The sequence below is a fragment of the Neophocaena asiaeorientalis genome, unplaced genomic scaffold (assembly GCF_003031525.2).
Source record: "Neophocaena asiaeorientalis asiaeorientalis breed wild unplaced genomic scaffold, Neophocaena_asiaeorientalis_V1.1 scaffold164, whole genome shotgun sequence".
Taxonomy (NCBI): domain Eukaryota; kingdom Metazoa; phylum Chordata; class Mammalia; order Artiodactyla; family Phocoenidae; genus Neophocaena; species Neophocaena asiaeorientalis.
In genome coordinates, this window is record NW_020173727.1 from 306,706 (window position 1) to 332,295 (window position 25,590).

Sequence of the window (25,590 nt, forward strand, 5' to 3'; positions counted from 1 at the left end):
ATGTGGTACTGATCATGAATAAGCAGAAAGAGCAATGCAACAGACTAAGTAGTACAAAAATAAACCTCAGTATATGGAAATTTAATATGTGGGAAATAAGTGGAGGAAGCCTGTACTACTCCATAAATGGTATTGGAACAAATCATAAAATCGTAGCCAAGTGTAAAAAGATAAATATATATCTGTACCTCATGCTGAATATCAGGATAAATTCCAAACGTATCAAAATTTAAATCTAAAAAGATTAGTCTATAACTGTTTTTTTTTTAAACTAATGATAAGGGTATTAAGAACACTGTGCCATGTCAGTGAGTATACTTCTGCCATTTCATTTTTAATAGTTTCATAGTGCTCCACTAAACAAACTATCATAATTTGTTTAACTAACCTTCTATTTATGGACATTCTAGGCTCTTTCCAACTTTTTACTTTCATAAGCAAAGCTGAAATGGCCATTTAACAGTGTAGTGGGGATTATTTACCAGAACAGCAAAGCAAATTTCTCAAAATTGAAGGTCAGTTATTGTGTTAGTTTCCTATTGCTGCTGTAACAAATTACCACAAATTTGGTGCCTCAAAACAACAGAAATTTATTCTTTCACAGTTCTGGAGGCCAGAGGTCCAAAATTGGTATCTCTGGACTGAAATCAAGGTATCAGAGGGAGGCTCTAGCTTTTTCCTTTCCTCTTCTACCGTCTTCTGGCATTCCTTAGCTTGTGGCCACACCATTCCAATCTCTACCTCTGTAGCCATGTGGCCTTCTCTTCTATGGTCAGATCTTCCTCCACCCGCTTCTTATAAAGATACATGCAGTAATATTTAGGGATCATCTAGATAATCCAGGATAATCTCCCAATCTGAAGATCCTTAATCACATCTGCAAATTCCCTTTTTTCCCCCATATAAGCTAACATTCACTGGTTCAGGGATTAAGACTTGCAGTTTTGGCGGTGGAGGCGGGGGAGTAGGCATTGTCCAGCTATCCATGTTCTTGGAAATTTGTAGATTGTTCCAACTCTGGAGAAATTTTTAGCCGTGTTAATTTCTATGCAGATTCTAGGCTCTTGCCAAATTACCAGGCTCCTTCTTACTCCCTTCATCCTTCTCTCTCTTTCCAGCGTTATTGCCCCAAGACTCCTCAGTTCCTGCTTATCTAGGATGCTGGGCAGCTGAAGGCTCCCTTGGTCCTACTCCTAGGCCATCTGCTCATGCCCTGAGGGTGATTTTTCCAAGGGCTCATCCTAATATCTGGTTATCTCTTCCCTAAGGGGATTTCTTTTTGGCGTTAGCCAGACTTTTCCTCTCAGCTTTATTGTTATGTAGCTATTCATGTTATAATCACCACCTTGCTAAATGCTCTGTTCCAGTGGTCCTTCACATGTTTCTCTTGCAGTTTCTGGCTAAGCAACTGTATTATCTGCAATAACAATAGCACCATCTTCCGCTTTCCCAACACTTACCTTTCAGGTCTTGGCAATTTTAACAAAAAGGAAAAATAAAACTTTTTGCGAATCATGTGTCCCTGAAAAATTCCCAAGTCCCTGACTTTGTTTTTTATGCCAGGAGGTCCTTATTTCCTTATTATTTATTCTCTTTTATGGCCTCAGCAAAGGACCAACAACCAGGGAAACCCCGATCCTCTAGTCCTGAGCGCTTTGCTGGAAATCCCGCTGATTATGTTGTGGGTGCTGGGATCTGCTGGTCAACTTCCTACCCACTCCATGTCCCGTCTTGGTAGCCTTCAGATTTGTCAGCAGGGAAGTTTGTTTAGTAGGTTAATGACCCAGTGCCCAGCCCTGGGATAGCGTCTGAGAATAAGTAAGCAGGAAATTCCACGGCAAACCCATCCCCAGATGTGGTAAGAGTGTAGGACAGGCCCATGTCACCCTGCCTTTCTTTGCAAACCCTTCCAGCATCTGTGTAGAAACTTCATTTATTTATTCATTTCTGGATTCCATGTACTCCAATGTACAGAAGAAGGGACTTGCATCAAGCCAGCAGGGATTCACAGCCTGGGATTCCACTGGCAGAGATATGATATGTCCAAATTATGTAATCTGGTTCAGCTTCAGTTTCCCAGTCAGTGAACTGGGTCCTGTGAAATCATGTCAAAAGTTGCTGTGAGGACTCGGAGAGACAATGGATGTCATACACCATTCCTGACAGGCGGCCTCTCAGCATCTGCTCCCCTTTATATGCATGCTCAAACTTGAGCCTTGCTTTTTACTCTGTATCTTCCCCCATGAAGTCTTAAGTTCTCCGCTTAGACTATGCTTATACTTAGTCAGCCACAATATGTGTTAATAAGTAAGATAATTGATATTTCTATTTATTAAGCCAGATACCATGCTAAGTGCCTTATGTGCATTTTCTCATTTAATCTACCTCTTTCAAAAAAATCATAGAAACAATTGAAGCCTCATTTGTATTCCTTTCCAATCTCACCCCCCTCCCTTAAACACAAGTTTGAAGTTGACGAGGATCTTTTCTGGGCTTGTTCTGTGAGTTGCCTATTCTTTATTCCACATATTTTGCAAATATGTTGCCCATTTTTACAATACTCTTTTCGTTTTGTGGTGATTTTTACCCTGCAAAACTTTAAACTTTTTATATAGTCAACTGGTTACATCTACCAGCATTTCAACTGAATCCTTTTAATCTTTTTAGTTATTGAGTTATGCTTAATTAAATTCTGCAATTATATCTGCTGTGTGAAAGACACCAAGGGTTACAAATACTAGTCAGTTATGGTTTCAGGGGGAACTTATAGTTTAGTTGTGAGACAAGATACTCAAAACTATAGGCACTAATACAAGCCGTCTATGGTGAGTGTCATTTACTTGGCACAAAAATTAGGTGATTTCACTTGGGCCGCTAGGAAGCTGAGCGCAAAGAGCACAAGTAAATGCTGAATCACAGTGACTAGATTAGCCTAGGTGACTCATGGAAGTGCAGAATATGAGGGCTGGAATAGTCCTAAAAGCCGTCTAATACAATCCTTCCCTTTAAAATAAAAATATATCTCTTTCAGCGTTGACTGAATTCCCACCAAAATGTCCTGCCAGCAGACCCAGTAGCAGTGCCAGCCCCCATCAAGGGTTTTCCCAAAGTGACCTCCAAGTGCCCAAGGCCATTCTGTCTCCAGGCTCTTTCTGCTGTGGGCCCAGCTCTGAGAGCAGCTGCCACATGAGCCACCAAGCTCCATAGAGGCCACAGGCGCCGGCACCAGAGCCCGGACTACCAGCACCTCAGGTGCTCTAGCTGCCACCCCAGATCTGGGCTCTAGGAACCACAGAGGAGCAGTGCTGAAGCCATAGATCAAAGGGCGAAGGCTCTGTTCCAGCGCAGTGCTTCCCTTGCCCTCGCTCTCTTTTCTCTACTGCATGGGGCTGACAAATCTTGTGTTGATGGAGTGAGTTTTCCGTGCAGAATGCTCTCTTTGATTTGGAAACTCAGCATTCATTGTGGAGCCTGATTTCTCCCTTCTCATATGACATCCTTGTCACTGTCAGATTATTTACGCATCATACAATTATTTACCCACCTTCCAAAGCCCAGGGACCCCGGGATACTCTCTTTAAGGGTAATAGCAGAGCCTGATTTTTTTTTTTTAGTTTTTATTTATTTATTTTTTTTGGCCATGCCATGTGGCTTGTGGGATCTTGGTTCCTCAACCAGGGATTGAACCCGGGCCCTCGGCAGTGAAAGCGTGGAGTCCTAACCACTGGACCGCCAGGGAATTCCCAAGAGCCTGATTAAGTGGTGGGACAGCTTGGCAGTTCCAAGCACACTTTCTTCTTCTTTTTTTTTTCTCTTTTAACCTTTTTATTTTGAATTAATTATAGACTCAATAAACTGTAATAATAATACAGAATGGTCCCATGTACCCATCACCCAGGTTTCCCCAATGGTGCCTTCTTATATAACAATACATTATGAAGCAAGGAAATTGATTGGCTCAAAACCATCAGCTAGACTACAGATCTTACCATATTTCACCAGTTTTCACATGCACTCATTTTTGGTATGTCTTTGTGTATAATTCTATGATATCTTATCACATGTATAGATTTGTATAGCCATCACCACATGGAGTTCCAGAACTGTTTTGTCCCACAAAAGGAGCCACTTATATTCCCTTTTGTAACCACACCCTCCTTCTCTTTTCTATCTACAGGCAACCACTTCAACATGTTGTATCAATGGAATCACACAGTATGTATAACCTTTTGAGACTGGATTTTTTTCACTCTGCATAATGCCCTTGAGATCTAGCCAGGTTGTTTCATATATCAATAATCTGCTTTTTATTGGTGAATAGTGTTCCATGGTATGGACACACCTGCTGAAGGACGTTGGATTGGTTCCAGGTTCTGGATAGTGTAAATCAAAGTGCTCAAGTGACGTAAACTAGTTGGATAAGCTAAATGCATAATAGTCTCATGTGTATTTTACGAATGAGCTGTTTTACTCTTTGTTAATTGAAAAACACACGTTTCTAGGGGAGTTCTTTCCTACCTGCATTCTTGAGGGGTTTCTTAAAGGGGTGTCTAGGCAAATGACCATTCCCAGGCCATCATTCTTGTATCTACCAGTGATTTTCAGACTTTTGCTTGGGAAGACCAAGGTGGTCCTCTGCCATAAGAGGTTACCTTTCCAAAAATTCTGATTATCAAAACTGGTCATTTGCTATTTGGATTCCCATCTTTTGGCCTTTGTACATTTTCACCTTCTTTCACTGCCTTCCAACCATTTATCTCTCTGACATTATGCTCTTCATTGATTTGTTCCCTTGTTTGTTGACGACCCCTTCCATGAGAGCTAGACCTTGCTTTGTTCTCTGCTATCTCCCAGTTTATATCTTGGGGGCCAAGTACAGAGAAGGTGTATAATAAATATTTTTGAATGAGTGTGTGAATGAATTGTGTCTGCAATACATAAAAGAGACTTTTAAAAAAATCTAAGACTGGATTTAAGAAAATGTAAGTAAAGCCCACCAAATATGTAAAGGAAAACCATTCCAGGGCTTGAATTTAGAAAGCCTGAGTCGGAATCTCATCTTTGCCCCTTTCTGGCTCTGAATCTGTCGACAAATGATTTAACTTCTTTGCCAAAGTCTTGTCATTTGCAACATTATACATTGTTTTCACAGGATAATCGTGAAGTTCAAGTAAAACAATTTTGTGAATGCACTTTGTCAGACACTAAAGTGCTATACAAACCGAAGGGGTTCTCTGCATTGTTACAGTTATTATCTCCTCCTTCTCTCTCCTTTTCTCCTTCCACTCCCCCTTGTCCATCCTCATTCTCATCATCATCACCATCAGGACAGTCTGCATTCTTGTGTAGATGAAAACACCCAGGCAACTGCAAATATGAAATCATGACGTTCTTGTGACATTCCATCCAGTAGAGGGCAACAGTTCCCACAAGCTAAGTCCAATGTCTTTAAACATCAAGTTGAAGTACAATCATGGCAACTTATGATCATTAATACTTATTTATTGTTAAAAGAAACACACGTGTCTATCCTAGTAATCCTTCCATTCAGCAATTTTCAGATATTCCTGTTTGGTACATTCCTTTCTAACCCAAGCTTCTTCTGGAAATGTCTGGCTGCCTTGAAATTTATCTTTTTTTTAAAATAGGATTTGCATTCTCTCCCTTCTTTCCTGGTTGGCTGGATAAAATGCAGAGCAGATTGTGGCTCAGGACAGATGACACAGCCATGCTGCTCTTTTGAATATTTATATCCTTGGCATTGCTCTTATAAGATAGGGTGATTGCTATAGGTTATCTGAGAATTCTCCCACTCCTCAGGTGGGAATTCTCCCACCTATACTCTCTGTTTGCTGGACTGCCACTATATGTATTTCATTCCAAGATTGGTGGAAAAAGTTCTCCGCCAAGAAACTGATCTCCTGAGTCTGTCTGATAGGGTCTAGGAACTCCTTCCTATGATGTTGGTTGGCAGTCAGGTCAGTGGTGCAGGGACAGGGAGGCTGGAAAGTTGCTGGGGGGCTTCACTGCAGATAATGAGTGCAGTGGGGCCTTTGATATTCTGCTTTAACCTGCTGCCAGGGGAGCTACACGAGAGCAAGCTGATGCAACCACCTCCAGTTAAGCAGAGAGGCAGAGAGAGAGAGAGATACACAAGGCAGCCTTGTTCTTTCCAGTTAACCAGAGGGGATAGTCAAACATTAGCAGATGCTTACTTGTTCTCTCTGGAGAGGACCGTTTTTGTCCCATCATCAGGTGGAAGAGGTGGCTGGGCAATCCTGGGGTACCTCTTTTTTTTATGGACATCTATTAACTTTTGTATCATACCAGCCCCTTTTATTAAGGAAGGTACCAAGATATTTAAACAAGATGGTTTATACTTTTTGAGTATCATTCATTCATTCATTCATTCACTGATCTAATGCCAGTGGAAGGCTTACTATATGCCAGAAATTAGAGATGCAAAATTAAATGAGATCAGGACCCTTCCCAGTCTCTGTGGGAGACCAGTGCAAACCATTAATGACCCACAGAGGAGTAAGTGTTGTAACTGAGCTAACGGTGCATGGCTGTGAGAGCACAGTGGAAATGGTGATTAGCTCTGCCCATGGGAGGCTTCTTGAAGAGGTGGAGCTGGAGCTGTGTCTATGGGATACGTTTCAGAATTTTTCATCTTGTTTTACTCCCTAAGCAAACCTGGTCATGTCTACAGGAAGGCTGGATGAGAAAGATGCAGTCAATTTTTATTGTGATCACTCCCCCTCCAGGTCCCCCCAGCCCTGCCTGGTATAAGTTATGATTAGATTTGACAGTAGTGAGCTGACGACCACAGTGAGGTGGGCTGGCACGTACTTCCTGAGAGTTAAGGATGGGAAGCCAGATCTTGAGCCTAGGGCGCCATTGGGAAAACGCCAGCTTCTTCCCTCTTTCCTGTGATTTGGCCACAAGGAGAGAAGTGAATGGAACTTGTGTGACTTCCTTTGATAGGGACTGCAGTAACTTTTCCTCAAGACAGGGCATGCCTCTCAGTATTCTGCTATGACTTTTTTGGGTCACTGAGAAAAAGTACTGAGTCAGGGAGAGGACACTGCAGCCTTTAGATGGGAGAAGAGTCCCTGTCCCAGGCGAAAACTCCAACTTTCCCATGAAGCTTTATGAGACTGTGTGTAATTTATTCTTCTTTCTTGGGAACCTTACCACTCTGTATATTAATTTGGTCGTTTTGCCAAGCGTTGCCCTCTTGAAGTTGGATCTCTGAGATACCTTTTTTTTTTTTGCGGTACGCGGACCTCTCACTGTTGTGGCCTCTCCCGCTGCGGAGCACAGGCTCCGGACGCGCAGGCCCAGTGGCCATGGCTCACGGGCCCAGCCGCTCCGCGGCATGTGGGATCCTCCCGGAGTAGGGTACGAACCCACGTCCCCTGCATCGGCAGGCGGACTCCCAACCACTGCACCACCAGGGAAGCCCTGAGATACCTTTAAGATAAGTTTGAGGGCAGAATCCTGGCCTTCTAGCACCTCTGGAGCTCTGAGCCCTGGTCTTTGGAGTAGTGGGAGTTGAGCAGCTGCCCCCCGGCAGAGTGAGCGAAGAGCCCTGACATCCCAGCAGAGTGCTCAGAGCCACACACCCTCCAAGCTGTGGCCAAGACCGGGACAGAGCCCAGCCCTGGGGACAGCACAGCCCACACTCCCAGGGGAGGAGCATTTCAGACTCGCGCTGGCTCGGCTCTGGAGCTGGCTGTGGCCACATGGGACACTGAACCGTTTGCTTGTTCTGTTGGCAGCCCGGAAGAGTTGGAGCCCTTCCCCTGTGGGTGAAGTCTAAATTTAGCCCCAAAGAAGCTGCCTTCCCTTTTTGCTGGAGAAAAGCTCTTTTCACTGGAATGGGCTTCAGCTTTGATTAAGTGGGAGGACCCACATCTGGGAATATATAAACTTTATTGTCCTTGGATAACAAAACGTTTTCCTCGCCTACTGGTTTTCCGCCTTTTTAGCCTGGACTGTGATTGTCTCTGCTTATGACTGTGTTGGCCAGGGCAAGCCATTTTGCTGTGGACTGGGCTCCCCTGGTCTGTGCCTAGGCTGGAGTTGACACCTGGGGACGTTGTCCTGTCCCCACTTAACCTCCTGAGGCCCAGCCCTGTGCACACAGAACAGAACAGAGAGCAGGGGGCTGGTCTCTCTCATGATCCCGGGGGAATGTGAGGGTCAGGTTTGACACTCTTGGATCTTTGGATCAGATCCCAGGATTTCAGGAGTCCTGAGACACCTCGGGGCTTCCCCGCAAGGCTCCAGGGTCCAAGGTTTCAGGGGCCATCCTGGCCTACGCTGAGTGAACACGAGACCCTCACTATAGAAAGACACCCGCCCTAAGGGGTCCTCTGGTCAAAGAAAGACTTTTAGGACTTTTCCGGATCCCCACCCTAGAACCCCTCTGCCATCTGAGTCTTGTGTCAGTAGTTTGGGGTGCTGACAAATGAACATTCCTTTAATAAGTTACTCCCCTAGTTCCAGTCATGACATCCTTTTTGATAAGTGTTTCCTTTGGTGCCCGGTGATATAAACTCTGGCTAACTCTTCTGCATAAGAACTTCTGAAATGTAGGGCAGAGAGCGCTGGACTTGGCTTCAGGAAAGCTGGGTTGCTGGGTGGTCTGGTTTTACTGCTTAATAGCTGCATGACATTGGTACCTTCTCCAAATGTCTGTTTCCTTGCCTAGAAAATGGCAATAATAAGACTGTACTCATAGTTCTGTTGTCAGCAACAAGTGGGAGGATTTTATATAGTTTTAAAAAGCTCTTTGTAAAAGTAGATTGCCTTCTTCATTAAGTGATGAGGGCTGGTAGCAAATGTTTGCTTGGATTTGATTGGTTCCCATACAACCCCCCTTTCTCCACCCCATGGAAATCTCTTTTCTCTCGTAAAGCCCCCTAAAGGACACTGGGAGCTTATTAGATCCAGGGAACTCCTGCTCTATTTAGGCCCTTCTGTGCCCACCACTGTTTGATCTCCTGAATCTCACTTTGTTTTCCTGCAGAATGATGATAAGGAGGTCTGGGAGCAAGGCATCATACCTTTGATTGATTTGGCATCTGCTTTGCTGGATGCCCGTAAACAGATTATATCTAGTCTGTCTTTACCTCGGTTTCTTGATCGGCAGAACGGATACACAAGTACCATAAGCAGGCCTTGGGAAATGACTTAGTGAGAACTCAGGGAGGAAAATTGTAAAATTTCAGTACTCTGGTCATCCTCCAACTCTGGCATATTTTCTGATCAGAACCTAGAGTTTGGTGATTGGAATTTTCCAGTCTATTCTGCACAGCATTCAACATTTAATACTGGAACAAACCTTCCCATTTAACACTAACTGATAGAACAGAAAGAAATTAGACTAAGTCTAAAAGAAATCAGGCTCTGGGTAAAGAAGATTTGGAAAGATACCCTCTTGCTGTAATTTTACGGGATGCCATGGACAGCGCCCAGAAGTTGTCAGTATGGAAAGAGCTCAGGGACATTTTACAGGCTGGTAAACATTGTTGGAGGGTTGAGAGAGTCTTTGGAATTTATCTGCGTGGCTGACATTACCTTCTCAGCCCAGGGAGCCAAACTGTCTCGATGTCTGGGTCTCCTTTCTGGAATTGCTTCCCAGTAGTTGATCCCTAGTGACCCTTCAGGCCACTCACCTGTCAGAAATTTTTGGTTTGCAGTGAGAAGTGGCCCTTTCTGGGTCCCTGCAGTTGGCAAGGAAGCTTTCCTTTCAATCTGAAATGGAAAGGAAATTAATAGCCCTCTCCCCTGCAGACCCATGTATGGGCGACCCAAGCCTCACACTTTCGATCTTTGCCTCTTTGCCTCCACAAGTTGTAACAACTGTCACCCTCACCAGCTAGACACCATCCATAGGCACTTAGCATGATTTTCTGCCCCCAACTTGGAGGATTAAAATGTGGCTTCCAACAATAGACTGAGCAGAATCCCACACTCATGCTGAGTCCCTGGCTTTGTCGTGGTTGACAATGTCACATCATCTTTCCTAAGCTTTAGTTATTACAAAATGGTGTTCATTTTAATTTGGACATTGGGAGGATATGGCAATGGATCCAGGGATCCAAGGGGGCAAGGATGAAGGGAATAAATGAACATTTATTGAGCTCCTACTCTGCGCCAGGCACTGTGCTTAAATATTTTAATGCATATAATCACATTTAGCTCTCAAAGAACTCCCCATGCTAGGACATTATTATAAACCTCATGTTACAGGTCTGGAAACTAAGATTTGGAGAGTTAAAAATAAAATGAAAAGTTATATGGCTTTTTCTTGATTCTCTTGGAGGTTGGCTTCTCAATAGGGGTGATGTCATCCTATGTGGGAAGATCAGAGCAATGATCCCAACATCACAGAACCAGGACCCCGTGAGACCTCATTTAATAGATCCCATCTCCTCAAGAGGCCAACATGAAGCAACCCAACAGAAAAACCCACTAGGGTTTTCTAGGCAAACCATTCTCTCCTTCTCCAACAGGAGAGTTGGGGCAACCAAACCTGGCCATTCCTCACCGCTAGGACAGGGTGACCCTTCAGACCAGCTGCTCCCAAGAAGGCTCTACAGATCCCCAATGCTGGGTGCCAGCAGTGTTCCAAAATCTTTATGCTGCCCAGACCAGCCTCGGGAAATAGGCATTGCTGCCCAGCTGGCGAGATCATCTGGCTGCGGGAGCCTGAGCTTCAGCATGCCCTCCTGCCTGCCACTGCCTTTGCCGTGACCACAGCCACCTGAAGGCGTGGCAGAGGCTGGCTCCTGACCCTGGGTACCGCTGGCCGCGCAGCCCTGAGACGGAGCAGCCCGGAGGCAGTGAGCTTAGCCAGCGTGCCCCCTGCATTCCATGCCTGCCTTGTTGCCTGCAGCTCCATCCCCCGTGACTAAGGGTGTGGAAAAGAATCCCTGTCTCCAGAAGCTCCGAGACTGAGCTGAGACAGGAGGGGTCTGCAGACCCCCTTCAGTCAGAGACAGCAAAGATGTTTATCCCCCAGAGACAGGAGCCCCCTGGGTGTGAACAGGGCAGTGGTGGCGGCCGGCTGTCCTCAGGAAAGGTCTGCCACTTTCTGACCTGGTGCTGACCTTAACTCCAGTGGCCACCACTCCCCTGCCATTTGCCCCCGCAGTCAGAGAGCAGGACAGATGACTCCATGGCACTTCTGGGAGTGCTGAAGTGAAGTTTTGACAAATTCCAAGGAACATCAAAGTGCAAAACAACAGTCAACACATCATAGTCTGTCACCAGGTCCCCCACCCCTGATTATCACATTAAATCAGCAATGGGCACATTTCAGACCAAGCTCAACAGACGCCTACTGGACCTCAGAGCTTCTCCTTCCGGAATTAGACAGATATGGCAACGGTTTTATTTTAAAAATCTGTGCTCTCTATTCTACATTCAGCAGCTGAGGCCTTCATCTCACACACACACACACAGATATACACACACACACACACACACACACACACACACTTACTGAGAAAGAGAAGCATATTGCTGAAGAACCCCAGATAATTGGGATTAAGTAGCCCAGGAGAATAGAATAAAGAGTTGGGTTCTGATCCTAGCTCTGCCACTTAATAGCCTGAGATCTTTAACCAATTAGTTAACACCTCTGGGCCTCAGTTTCCTCAGGGTGAAATAAGGACAGTAACACCTCTATTTCCCAAAGTCGTGAGCGTAGCTGCTAGAGCAGTTCAACAATCATTCTCGCCTGGGAATCATGGACACTGCTTGCTAGTCATGATGTTTCATATTTATTTTTTGATGTGTTTATTACGTGTAACTTTGGGGATGAAAGAAAGAACAGATGTTCTTTTCCACCAAAGATTGGCTGAGAAGCACTTGTTAGTGAAGGGGATGTAGGCCACTCAGGCCTTGAGTCTCAGGTTATGAAGGAAATACTTGCTGGGTTGGTATTTCCCTGGGTAAATTCTCACCAGGGGAGGGAGCGGAAGGTAACTTCAGAAAGAGCTTATGCTGATCGTTAGAACCGTTTTCCCCAAACTCTGGAGCATCCAAAGAAAGCAGTGTTATCTGCCAGAATGTCCCAGAAAGAACAACAGGCATGTGAATTCTGCACCACGTGATCAGGCATAAGAAATGTCACATTTCTTTTATTACTTGAAATTAAATTTGATATGCTATTGTAGCCATCCTGCCAGGGTGGTAGGAAAATCAGGCTCAGACCTTCCTGGAACAGCCCCTTCCTCCCAGTTTCTGTGAATGTTCACCCAGAGCATTCAGGTGGAGCCCTCTGGTCCCCTGTCGACATGGTGACTGCTGATGTGTTCATTTGCCAGGTCCTCATCGTTCTTGGAGGCTGGTGGCTTTACCGTCTCTTGGCAAAGCTTTGCCATGACTGTAATTTCTCCCTGAGGCCCTGCAGCTCCCCACCACACCGAGGGCTTTCAGGGAGGTAGAACCTCTGCACCTGGGAACACAGGTCTCTATCCCCTCTAGCCCCTGGAGGAGGCCAGAATTCTTTTTGGATTTCCTTCACTAATTAATAGGACTGTCTCCCTCTCCATCCTTTAGAGAAAATAGCCAGTAATGTCCCTGCAGAGAGCCTTTAGGAACACAATAATGGCCTCTGATTTAGGAGGTAGGGGAAAGATAGCTTCTCTAGGTTAACTAGAATTAACCAACTCTGTTACTGAGATAGGGAAGAAAGTAGGATTGGAGAATTGGGGGACTTAATGAGGAAAACGCAGGAGAGAGATTTAGAGAATCACAATTGAAACTGGATAAGATTATGGTTCTTCTAAAATACCTGTTGCATCCCTTCCTCCCATTTCTACTTGTTCAAAGTAACCAGAGTAGGGAGGAAGGTGTGGGAGAGCAGCAGCAGAAGAGAGCTGCTCTGTGGAGCTCCAGAACCAGCAGAAAGTACTGCTTGCTGATGACACGACATCAATCTCTTTGTAAATTTAAAAGATGCTTGCTGGGGGATGATCTGATTTGACTGTCACAGCCACTCTGCAAGGTACATGGGGCAGTCATTAGTCCCGCTTTCCAGATAAGGAAACTGAGGTTCAGATGATTTAAAAGACTTGTCCATATATATGGAATCTAAAAAAAAAAAAAGGTCCTGAAGAACCTAGGGGCAGGACAGGAATAAAGACACAGACGTAGAGAATGGCCTTGAGGACACAGAGAGGGGAAGTGTAAGCTGGGACAAAGTGAGAGAGTGGCATGGACATATATTCGGTGCCAAATGTAAAATCGATAGCTAGTGGGAAGCAGCCGCATAGCACAGGGAGATCAGCTCGGTGCTTTGTGACCACCTAGAGGGGTGGGATAGGGAGGGTGGGAGGGAGGGAGATGCAAGAGGGAGGAGAAATGGGGATATATGTATATGTATAGCTGATTCACTTTGTTGTACAGCAGAAACTAACACACCACTGTAAAGCAATTATACTCCAATAAAGATGTTAAAAAAAAAAAAGACTTGTCCAAAGTTACAGAGCTGAGTGACTGAACAGGACAATGCATCCAAGTCTCTTGACGTTTTCTTCAAGACTGCTCAGTTTCTTTAGCTCATGGTGTTTAAATTAGGCTTCAGCTGCTACATCCATCCATGACTTGGGATGTTGCCTTTTGCCAGTGGTCTGGCATTCTGGAAACTTGCTGATAGATTTTGTCTAACTCTTGCTCGTGTGCTATTCTTTGCTACTTTCAGGAAGTCAGGCTAGGAGTAGAATACATTTCTTATGAGAGAGTACACTCTGGACTTTGATTCATATCTGGTAGGTCCCGAAAGTCTATATTATGGCAAGTTTAAGAGCATGGTGCTAATTCTATGAGCATTCAATAGGACTGTCTTAGTGAGGGGAGAAATTTTGAAAAACCATTAATTCAAATCTCAAAGAAGAATTGCAGGAAATGTATTTCTGACTATTTAGAAGTGACTCACTATGGGACTATTTGAAAACTATATATTATTTTTATCAGTAAATAGAATTGCCTATAGTCAATGTTATCTCGTCACATCCAGGGATTCTAAGATCCGGTTACCCATTTCCCTCAAAACAACTGACAGCAAATCTGGGGAAGAGAGGGCCCACCAGTCTCTGTAAGGCTAAACCTCCCCTACACCCCACTGCAAACTGATAACGCCACACCTTCCCCTGCAAAATAACAGAGGGCAGATAAGATGGAAATTTTCATTCCAGTTCCCAATAGTTTCCACAGCCAGTGAGATATCTGGATCGGAAGAGGTTCCATAACCAGAAAGTCTTGGCTGGAGTTTCACTGTTTGGAAGCAAAAAAGGCAATTAAGGAGGGCCTCAGATAGCTTTTCTTGAGGGGCTTCGTTGCAACAGGGGCTTTTGAATATTTAAATTGAAACAAAGATGGCTAAGAATTTGTACTCTTTAGTCATTTCCCAGTTTAACATCAGACTGTATAAAGTATATGTAAAAATTTTTTTTAATTTTATTTATTTATTTTTGGCTGTGTTGGGTCTTCGTTGCTGCGCGCGGGCTTTCTCTAGTTGCAGCGAGCGGGGGCTACTCTTGGTTGCGGTGCTCGGACTTCTCAGTGCGGTGGCTTCTCTTGTTGTGGAGCATGGGCTCTAGGCACGCGGGCTTCAGTAGTTGTGGCACGTGGGCTCAGTAGTTGCGGCTCACGGGCTCTAGAGCGCAGGCTCAGTAGTTGTGGCACACAGGCTTAGTTGCTCCGTGGCATGTGGGAATCTCCCCGGACTGGGGCTCGAACTCCGTGGCCCCTGCATTGGCAGGCAGATTCTTATCCACTGTGCCACCAGGGAAGCCCCAGTATTTTTTATAGAAAGTACCTAATCTACTTTTCATTAGTTTCTTGAAGTATTTGACCTCAACAGTGTGAGGCAGGAAGTTTCGACTCTAGCTGTGTCAGCCAGGCTCTCTCAGACACAGGTATTCACTGTACACTGTACACCGTACACTGTACGGTCCCTAAGTAGTCAAGAATAGCTAAACTTTGCTGCTTCCAAGGTGACCATCCTGGAGCAGGCTTCCAGTTGGAAAGTGATGGACCAGTGCAGGCAGCTTTCTGGGCATGCTCCATCTGGGGAGAGGTGGTCCAGATCCTTCTCTCCCAAACAGTCCCTGGGTTTGACACTTGCTGAGAAAGTCTGGCTTGGTCCCTTGTGTGCCACAACTCTGGAATGCAGCTCTTCCTGTTAGGAAGACAATGGTCTTTATGGGAGGGCTAGCACTTGCCAGGAAGAAAGAGTTGAACAGCAAAGAGAAGGATGCAAGCATTGCTGGCAAGGGAAATGGTAGGCACATAACCCTACTGGGTGGGCAGAGTGTCCCTGAGGGCTGGATGATGTCTGCCTGGAGCAGAGCAGGGGGGTGGGAAGGAGGGGTGGAGAGGTCAGAAAGGTAGTCTGGGGGTTGGGGGCAGCCCAGAGTTTTCAACCCCAGCCTTAGGAATTTGGGACATAGGCTACTGGTCTTTATCACTCAAAGTGTGGTGCAAGGATCAGCAACACACTGTCGTCTGTGAGCTTGTTAGAAATGCAGAATCCCAGGGCCCACCTAGACCTACGATCATAATCTGCATTTGAACTTGAACCCCAAGAGATCTGTATCTTCATTCAAGTACTATTCTAGGCTAAGAGGAAGCAAGAAAGATTTTGCAGCTGGGAAGTAATGGGCTGGAAAAAGGTTTTGGGAATAAGCCTATGGAAATGGTTGAAGAACACCCACCAAGGAGCCCATGGCCATAAGCCAGGTGTGGCAGAGAGGAGAGAGAGTGAAGAGGAGAGTCAGAGATGGCTATTTTGATGAGAGCAACAACCCCTGAGGCAGGCCTCTACCGCCTGGCCTCTCCCTCAGGTGGTGGGCAGCCCAGATATTGTACATTAGGCAGGAGGTGTGTGTTCCGGAAGTGGACATCTCTAGGATCTGTGCTTTTGAAGTCAGATTTCATCGCTGTGGCTGATTGTACACCCGACCCCGGGGAGCTGGGATAGCACAGGGGGGCGGCCGCTGCCCTGCGGCCACACAAACACGCGGCTGCTCCAGGTAGAGCCAGAGCTTCTGTGAAAGACATTTTGGAAGTTTCCTGCGGCTGCAACGAATTGTTGGGGTCTGCCCCACGGCACAGCTGTGACCACCTGCTTTCCTCAATCTTAGGGCAGCCAGCTCCTGAAACTGGAGATTCCCAGAACCCCTTGGCCTCCACTTCCCATGGGGTGAGGAGGACTACCCCTAACGCCCCCCTCTCTGTCCAAGCATGGTAGTCCAACTGGCTGGGCAGACTGGGTTTCCTGGGCCTCTTATCCCAGGGAGAAGGTGGTTATTCCTTCCACAGAGATGGTTTAGAATAAGTGAGGCAGTGATGTAGGTCTGGGACCCAATTAGGCCCGCATCTGTAGGCAGAAAGGGATGTGGGTGATGTGGAGAGAACTCAATTGGAAGATTCTAAGGCTCTCAATTTTGAAAGGAAAGGGCGTGAACTTACTTGTTGGTTAATTCCTTTTGTTCTTAGTCGTCAGTTAATTCCTTTATTCTAAGGATATACACTCAACCCAACATGAGCAAAAATCTACTCTGTAATCATATTTGTAGGCATCAACATGACTTTCTTCCCACATTTCTTAGGTCCATCCACTATGGAGATCCTTAACTCAGTTACATCTTTTCCTATACCTTGACGATACTCTGACTACCCAGATGCCTATACAGCATGAAATACTATTTTATCAATAGGCTCATTCATCTCAGTAACAGCAGCCTTTTAAAATTGCTGCTCTGTGACTTTGGCCAGTTAACAGACCTCTCTGAGTCTCAGCTTTTTCTCTAAAAGGAGATGATAATCATTTCTCGAAGGTAGTGAGACCCTGAGCATACTACCTGGCATGTGGATGGCCAACCAACGTTAATTTTCCTACCCTTCCCTTCTCTGGAGTTGCTACCTCTTTCCTGCTGTTTCTTGCAAATAAACTTCTGAATTAAATAATTCCCATCTGGTAATTTGGATCAACTAGAGAAAACACAAGTCTTGAATACATGACATTTTGAATTTGAAGGCTACAGTTTAGAATAAATGTGATCATTTACTGAAACCAAACCGTATTCTAGAATGAAGTCCATAGGGTCTTGCTTCATGAACAGACCAGAGGGTCATTAGTGTGTTAGCTATTTGATAGCAAGTGGGTTCTCTTAGGACACAAATATAATTAAAAGCAGTTTGCTCTAGTGTCTGTGGTTTAAATGTTGCCCACAGCGTTCTTTTGTCTACTCTTGCCGAGTAAATCCATGCTTTATGAATTCAAAAGCTAACCTCTGATGAGTCCTACTTATTCTAAATATATTCTCAAATCGTGAGTTCCTGAAGGTATTTTCTGTTCTCTGCTCTCTGGAGACTGCGAGGTTATCAATGTGGAAAAACATCCCATAAAGTTTTTCTCTAATAGAGACCTTGGGAACACAGAAGCCTCCTTGAATGGCCAGACTTAACTTTTCCCAGGACCATAAAGATACATATTTTTGTTTCCTACCCCAAACACAGCATAACTCACTTCCCGTTTTTCCTGGGAGATTGTGGTAATATGGGGAGGACTGGGGGGTCTCCAGGATAAAGCAGCTTGTAAAACAACTGTGGGGGGGGATTCCAGATCTGACTTAATCAACATTTCTCAAGATCCGTAGACCAATAAAACTGTTTGCTTTCTTACCACAGTTCAGCCGGCTGATTTATTTCTCTCACCCTGCTGAAGCTGTCGCTGCCTAGAGCAGTTCATTTGTCAGGTCTAGAGAATTACAATTCACAGGACCCTCACTACTGCTATCTCAGTTTATAAATTTCACGAATTACAACTTATTGCCCTGCACCCTGCAGAGTCTCATATTAATAAATTGCGTCTCATCTGCAAAAGCACGTGTATATGGCTCCCTTGGACATAGGCTTACGGCCTTAGAGCCGCAGCACGTCTGCATGTGGCCAACACACAACCTGAGCTGTGCCGATTGAACTGAGCCCCAGTCAAATTCCCGCTGCCTCTGTCTGATTCTCCCTTTCCTTGCAATCACAGTTTGCAGGCCCTGGTTTCCTGTTTTTATCTCTACAGGGATGCTATGTAAAGGAGACCAGACACCATCTGCATATGTGCTGTAGAGGGGACAGTGGGGCTGTAAGAAGAATTTAATTCCTTCCAAAATGTAGGCTTCTACCATATAGATTTTATCAACCTGTGGGTACAAACAGAATCACATTAATAATGTAAACCTTTCCTTTGCCAACTTTTGCCCTTACCAACCAATAGACCCTCAACTCAAGCCTTCTGCAAGTCCTCGGTGAGTTTCTCAGATGCTCTCAAAAGCTAGTCCAGTTGTCCATCTGGTCAACTCCCACAAGGCGTCTTCCATTTTGTTCCTTTTTTCCTTGTTTTGGCCTCTTCTGCTGGACAGTTTTCCCATCCACACCTTATGATTTCTACCAAGTACCCCTGAGTCCACCTGGCACCTTTGTTTCTTACTGAACCCCTGCTGGTTACAACAGATTCCCATTGGGTATGCTGTGATTCTCACTACCTTTCAATCTGCTGTGCATACTTAAGTCATGGGCTGACCTGTGTTCCCCCCAAATTCGTATGTTGAAGTCCTAACCCCCAGTACCTCAGAATTTCAAGATAAGCTCTTTAAAGAGGTAATTAAGTTAAATGAGGTCATCAGGGTGGACTCTAATTCAATATAACTGGTGTCCTTAGAAGAAGAGATAATTTGGACACAGGAAAGTACAGAGGGAAGACCACATGAAGACACAGGGAGATGACAGCCACCTGCAAGCCAAGGAGAGAGGCCTCAGAAGAAACCAACCCTGCCAATATCTTGATCTTGAACTTCTAGCCTCCAGCACTGTGAGAAAATAAACTTCTGTTGTTTAAGCCACCCAGTCTGTGGTGCTTTGTTATGGCAGCCCTAACAAGCTAATATAATCCCCCACCAGGAAATGTCTGGAGCCTTCATGGTGACTTAGCCAGGTACCAGTGGATGTCAGAGACAAGAGCTTGTGACTCCTGTTGAGATTTTGCTTTATTGGATGAGGCCCAAAGCCTCTCAACCCAGCGGTCAGCCTACTGCTCCAGGCTCTTCTCCCCACCCTCCCCCAATGGCCTGTGCTCTAGTCGTATTAGAGTTATTTTTTCTAGAAACTACTGTGACTTTTAGTTAGAACAGGGACTGGGATCACCCAGGGGAACCTGGAATCACAGTGATCCTATTTGGTGGGAGTGGGAGCCATGGAGGAGATATAGCTGCTGCTGGGGGTGTCACTAGAGGCTGAGAAAGGAGGGAAGAAAGGCCCTGGCTGCTTCCTTCCTCCCACCCTTGGTCTCTGCCAAGTGCATCCTGTTGGCTGAGCCCAGCTGGAAACCACAGGGGTCTAGGAAACAGTCTGCAGGGGGCAGCCCCCTGCCATAGAGAGTGGAGCAGGAAAAGGGTGAGGAATGGACCTTGGGGCAACCAGGCTCAGGACTGGCATTCCTTTCACACCTTTGTATTCATTTCCTGTGGCTGCTGCAATGAATTACAGTCATCTCTCTGTATCTGCTACCCACAACCAACCCTGGATAGAAAATCTTCAGAAAAACAATAAATTCTGGAAAGTACCAAAAAGCAAAAGTTGAATTTGCTGTGCCTGGGTGACTATTCACATAGTACTTACATTGTATTTTTAACTATTTACATAGAATTTACAATGTATTCGGTATTATAAGTAACCTAGGGATGATTTAAAATACCTGGGAGGATGTGAGTAGGTTACATGCAATAGTAAAGCAGTTTATATAAGGGACTTGAGCGTTCGTAGATTTTTGGTATCCATGGTGGGAGGGGGAGGTGTTCCCCAGAACCAGTTCCCATGGATACTGAGGGACTGTACCACAACTTGGTGGCCTAAAACAAGAGAAGTTTATTCTCTGACAGTTTGGGGGCCAGAAGTTCAAAATGAAGGTGTCAGCCGGCCTACACTCCCTTCAGAGGCTCTCAGAGAGAGTCCTTCCTTGCCTCTTCCAGGTTCTGGTGGCCCCAGGTGTTCCTTGGTTGTGGCTGCATAACTCCAGTCTCTGCTTCTGTCTTCACATGGCCTTCTCCTCTTCCCTCTGTGTGTCTCTCCTCTGTGTGACACTTGTCATGGGATTTAGGACCCACCCAGATTACCCAGGAGGATCTCATCTGGAGATCCTTAACTCAGTTACATCTTTTCCAAATCAGCCCACATTCACAGGTTCCGGGTGTATTGATACTTTGGGGGAGGCACTATTCCACACACTACAATCTCTTTTTGCTGAAGCTATTTCCCCAGCCCTTCTCTATCTAGAAAAATCATTCAAGTCCCCACTCCAGTATCACTTTCGTAGCCCACACCGGTATGAAACCTTGCCTGAACTGCACTATCAGACTCACTCACAGCCCTCCTGGGTCTATAGTTCTTTGTTCACATGCGCGGCGTTTATCACCTCGATAGTCTGGTCCATTAGACCGTGAGCTCCTCAAGGACAGAGCAGGGCCTGTGTCCTTTGCTGCAAAGGCCAACTTCACCTTTCAGCTTCTTTCTTCCATGAAGACCTTCCATCTGGGTCTTTTCAGTTCTCTTTTCCTATTTTTGGATCAAAACATTCTTCCTTACTCCTGTGTGGCTCTGCCCACCATCTGATGCACACCTTTGAGCACCTCATACATCTGGAACTTGCCCCTCAGTTTGCCTAAACCCCCCCTTCCCTGACTTACATCACACAGGCTTCCTAGCACAGTCCTTGCTCAAGAAGTGCTGCTGTTGAAAAAGTCATGTTAGAACCAAATAGGGCCAGGACTAGAGGTGGGAAAGAAACATTTCATCATCATAGGGTTTCTGGTAGAAGAATTTGATCTGGAATTTGGGATAAAGACTGGGTCTAGTCCCTAAAACTCATTTAAAACTAACAGGTAGGTGCAGGTGCTTTTTCATAGTGAGTGATTTTGCATTTTCTTCTAAGTGTTTTAAAAGCCTCTTAAAGTTCTGTAGAAAAAAACCTTGATTACCTGGAATAGCTGGGAAATGGGAAGCTTTGTTCTTTTAATTTGTCATAAGCCAAACACCGTTAAGTTGTAATTCTTGATACTATTTTGCCTAAACTACGTCTCTCTTTTGTGTTAGTAGGTGAAAGACAGCAAACGGGATGATCACTTTGTTCTCCTAGGATTGAGGACTAGAGATGTAGGTTTGGGAATCAAGCTGAGGAATCTGGAGCATAACCTTTATAAATCCCCATTTATCTACTTGTTTTCTGAGAATTTTATATTTTTCTCCAAAAGTAGAGGGCAGAAAATAATCAATTAAATGAAGGTTTCTTTTGTTGACTTCTGATTAGTTTTCACTTTCCTTCTGAAGTGCTAAGAATATTTTCTTAGCAGTAATCGAGAATATTATAAATGTTGCCATAGTGAGATGTTTTGGCCACATTTCCAGGTTTCCTCCTGCTTGAGTAGGTGTGGCTATGCATATGTGTGATATGTGTGTGTGTGTAACTGAGTGTGGGTGCAACTGAGTTAGCCTGAGGAGGATAAATCTCCAAGGGAGTGAATGAGAAAAGCAATGGGTTAGACATCAGAAACCTCTGTACTTTATCCCTCTCTTGACTACTTACCAGAGCTAGGACCTTCATCAAATAACACTGCGATACTATATCTATTTTCTCATCTAAAACTGAGAATAATTCTCATCTCTACCTGCCTTATAGGATTGTTACGGGGATACAGTCAGATGTTTTGAAAATGCTTAATAAATAAAATACTGCCCAGACTTCCCATGGCATTTCCATGACACCAGGCTTTGTGAAGAAGCAGTGAGTGTTTTTGTAAAAGACCACTCTTGTTAATTGGCACTGTTGCTGTTGTATTTTCCAACACTGATTCTTCTTTTTATCACGTCTGAGTCTGTGCATGGGGGCTCATCACAGACCACATCAGGGCCACGTTTCCAGCCTCGATCATCCTCTTCTCTTGCCTTTTCTTTCTACAGCCGGTCATGCCTCACCAGCCTGCCCCATCCCGGTACACGGCCATTTGTTATGTTCCAGGGAGAAGCTAGACTCTGCTTTTTTACCCAACATAAAACCTTGATGCCTCCCTTGTGTCAAAAAAAAAAAAAAGAAAAAAAAAAAAAAAGAAAAAAAAAAAAAAAGAAAAAAAAAAAAAAAGATGAAGAAGAAGAAGATTAGACGCCAGAGAGACACTATATATAGTTTTTCTTTGACTGCTGGAAAAGATAAGTGGCTGAAAAGAGACGGGAATTGTTTGCCTATAAACTGAGTGCCAGCAGGTTTATCGCTGAACACTGTAGATTATGTTGAGTGGAGTAATCAGGAGGAAGAATGGGAGGCTACAATAACACTGTGATAGCGACTATTTGGAGTCCACAACCAGACCCTCCTTGACTTATGCACCCTGGGTGGAAAGTGCTTATGTTACAAAACAGCATGAGGTCCTGGCCCCAAGATCCTTATGTGTCTCGCGGGTAGTGAGGCGGCATTTGCCAGTTACATCGGTATGCTCCTTGGCTGGGTCCGATGTCACTTGAGAGAACTGGACGGGATGGCGGGGATGGCAGGGGCTTCCTCCCACAGAGCGTGTCAATTCCAGAGCCGGAATCCAGAGGGCTGCTGAGAAGGGTAGTAAATGCCTGGTGCAGAATAATATTTGGGCAGGGTGTTCCTTGAACCATGGGAGGCTCAGAGTTGTCTAGGTCTCCCTCCGGCCCCTGCAACCCTGTAAGCTGCAGGTGATAAATAATTTCTTCAGTCCCAGTGGCGCCCATTGTCTCTATGGAGTGCCCAGGTTGGCCCCTAGATGAGGTCACCATGAGGGCTGGAAATCACATTATTGGAGCTGGGTTGGGGTGGAGGAGACCTCATGACAGCTTCCGTGGACCCCAAAGCCTTTCTGTTGGTTGGCGTTGTGTTTGTGGTGCTGTGGTCTGAAGAGTGAGGTTCTGCTTCCTAGTAGTCCTGTGTGATGGCGGGGAGGCAAGAAAGTGGTCAGGGCGTGGTGACGGCTAGGGAGTGAGATGCAGCCACGTTCCTGTTCTGCTGGCGAGTGTAAATCAGGAGCCTTCTCCCTTATCTTGGCAGTGGGTTTACTTTCTTGATAAATCACACTCATGACCAAATGCATTTGGCCCAGATTCAGTGTCTCTTGATCCTGTAATTTACTCATAGTATTTCTCATGAAATACTATGTATTTGTGAGTCCAGTGGGCTCACGGAAGGGACAGACTCAGTCCCCAATAAAATGGATACCTTACATTCCCCATGCAAGCCAGCTGTATGATTAACCGCAGTACTGTAAGACAAGCTGAGTGGCCAGAAAGAGGACCCCACGGTAGGTGCCTCTTCCAAAAGTCTAATAGCTGAACGCAGTGTTTACAGACATCCCAGGTGCTCCCTATTGCCTTCAAAATTAAGCCTCAACCTCCCAGTGAGGCATCAAGGTCTCTCCTTTTTTCAGCTGCATCTCTTGCCACTCCCTGCCTGTGTACCCTTCTTTCTGGCAGCGCCAAAATACTTTAAATTTCCCAGGCAATTTATATTTCCCTGGCATTACTCACGCTAACTCCTTTTGGCTCAAATGCCTATCTTTCTGGTGAGCTTCTACTCATCCTTCAAAACCTAACTCTAGTGCCCTCATAACTCTGGGGACCATTCACCGTCCTTACTGTAACTCTGAAATAGACCGAAAGTTTCCTTCCTGTGCTCAGGGTACGTTGTTTATTCCTCTAGTGCAGGGCTTATCATCTGGGCTTGATAGGTATTAGTTCAAGGTCTGACTTCCCCACTAAGTACTAGACTCCCCAAGGCTTGTTTTCATCTTTAGATACCCCCAAACCAGCACATGCCATATCCTCAGTTTCTTCTGAATTAAAACAATGTACCTGTAACATATGTGACAAAACCAAGAGCTGATTTCTTCTTATTCACTGAACAGTTATGAGGGGAAATGAGATCATTCGTAGGAAAGTATGATCATCTTCTATCAGCTTCCTTATGGCACATTATGAATACGAGCAAGGAATAAAAATAAGATGGACTGGAGATTTGTAAATTGCAAGCAGGGCAGAGAAGACTGAAGATCATTTTGTGGGAATAATTCTTTGCTTTTACTTTGATTATTCATTTTATTTTTCATTGATGTTTCTCAACTTTTATCTTCACCACCAAAAAGAAGTGACAGTGTAATTGCTTGACTGTGTGATTGCAGAGTGGAGTAGCATTGGACTGACAATCCAGATGTTCAGATCCAAACCCTAACTCTGCCATAAATCATAGATCATCTTTGTTTCAGTTTTCCCACCTGTGAGGAGAATAACTCAGGCCAATCTTTCTCACTCATCCATTTTGCAGGTAAAATGGGATCGTCAACAGAAGTGTTAGGTACACTCCACCACGTGCCAGGTGTTCTGCTGGGATATTCACATAGTTACTTCTGAGGCTCACCCACTGATACACAAGGTAGGCTACATTATTACCGTCATTAGGCTCAGAGGGTTAGCCACAGTGCCGCCTAAGTCAGGCCCAGGTCTAAATCCAGAGTCCTGGCAGGTATACTCTGCCCATTGTCCACTACTTTATTTTGGATATAAGAAACACTCTGTTGTTCTTAGGCCTCACGGAAATAGTCCATGATCTCTGCTACTTTAGGATCTCAGGTACTTTAAAGTACCTGAAAGCCATATGGTTGCCAAATATTGTGCATCTAATCGTACAAACTGAATCTTCTTTTGGATGTTCTAGGAAGTCCGTGTCTAGTTTGTGCCCCTCACCACTGCTAGGGCAGTCTTTTTCAGATATAATCTGATCATGAGTATTTCCTCCTTAAAACCTTCAATGGCTCTCCATTGCCAATGAGAGAAAACCAAGATTCATAAGAAGAATTTCGAGACCAATTATGATCCAGCTTTTGCATATACCTCCTGCTTTGTTCATGCTTCTCTCCCCGGACCCTCTCCCCACCTCCATGCCACCGATAGATGGAAGCAAGTGGAAGTAGTCATGTTCCCTCCAACTCCCATCCCCACACTGTGTTCGGCCAATGAGCTGTACATGTATTCTCTCTACCTGAAAGGGGTACCCCATGTGCCTTCCTTCTCTGCCCGGTAAACGATTTATTTCTATACAACTTACTAAGGTATTACTTCCTCTGTAAAGAATTATCTGCCCTCCAAATTTGAAAGTTAATTATTCCCTCTTTGTGACAGGCACAGTTCGTTGCCTAATCCATATTTCCTCCATCTCTTCTTTCTTATTTTCCATATTAGTTACTCACTACCACATAACAAATTGCCCCTAAACTTATTTAAAACAACAATAATCACTTATGATGGCATTGTATTTTTTTTTCTGACATAAACATACCTTTAGTTTTTATTACTTGGTCAAGAGTCTTTTTTACTAGTATGTTTATATACGTCATCAATAAGCAGGTCTACAATTAAAATTTTGATTCATTACATAATCATATTTTCTAACCCTGTTTCATTCTGAAACAAGCATACTACATATTGGTATTGTGTGTCTGTTAAAAG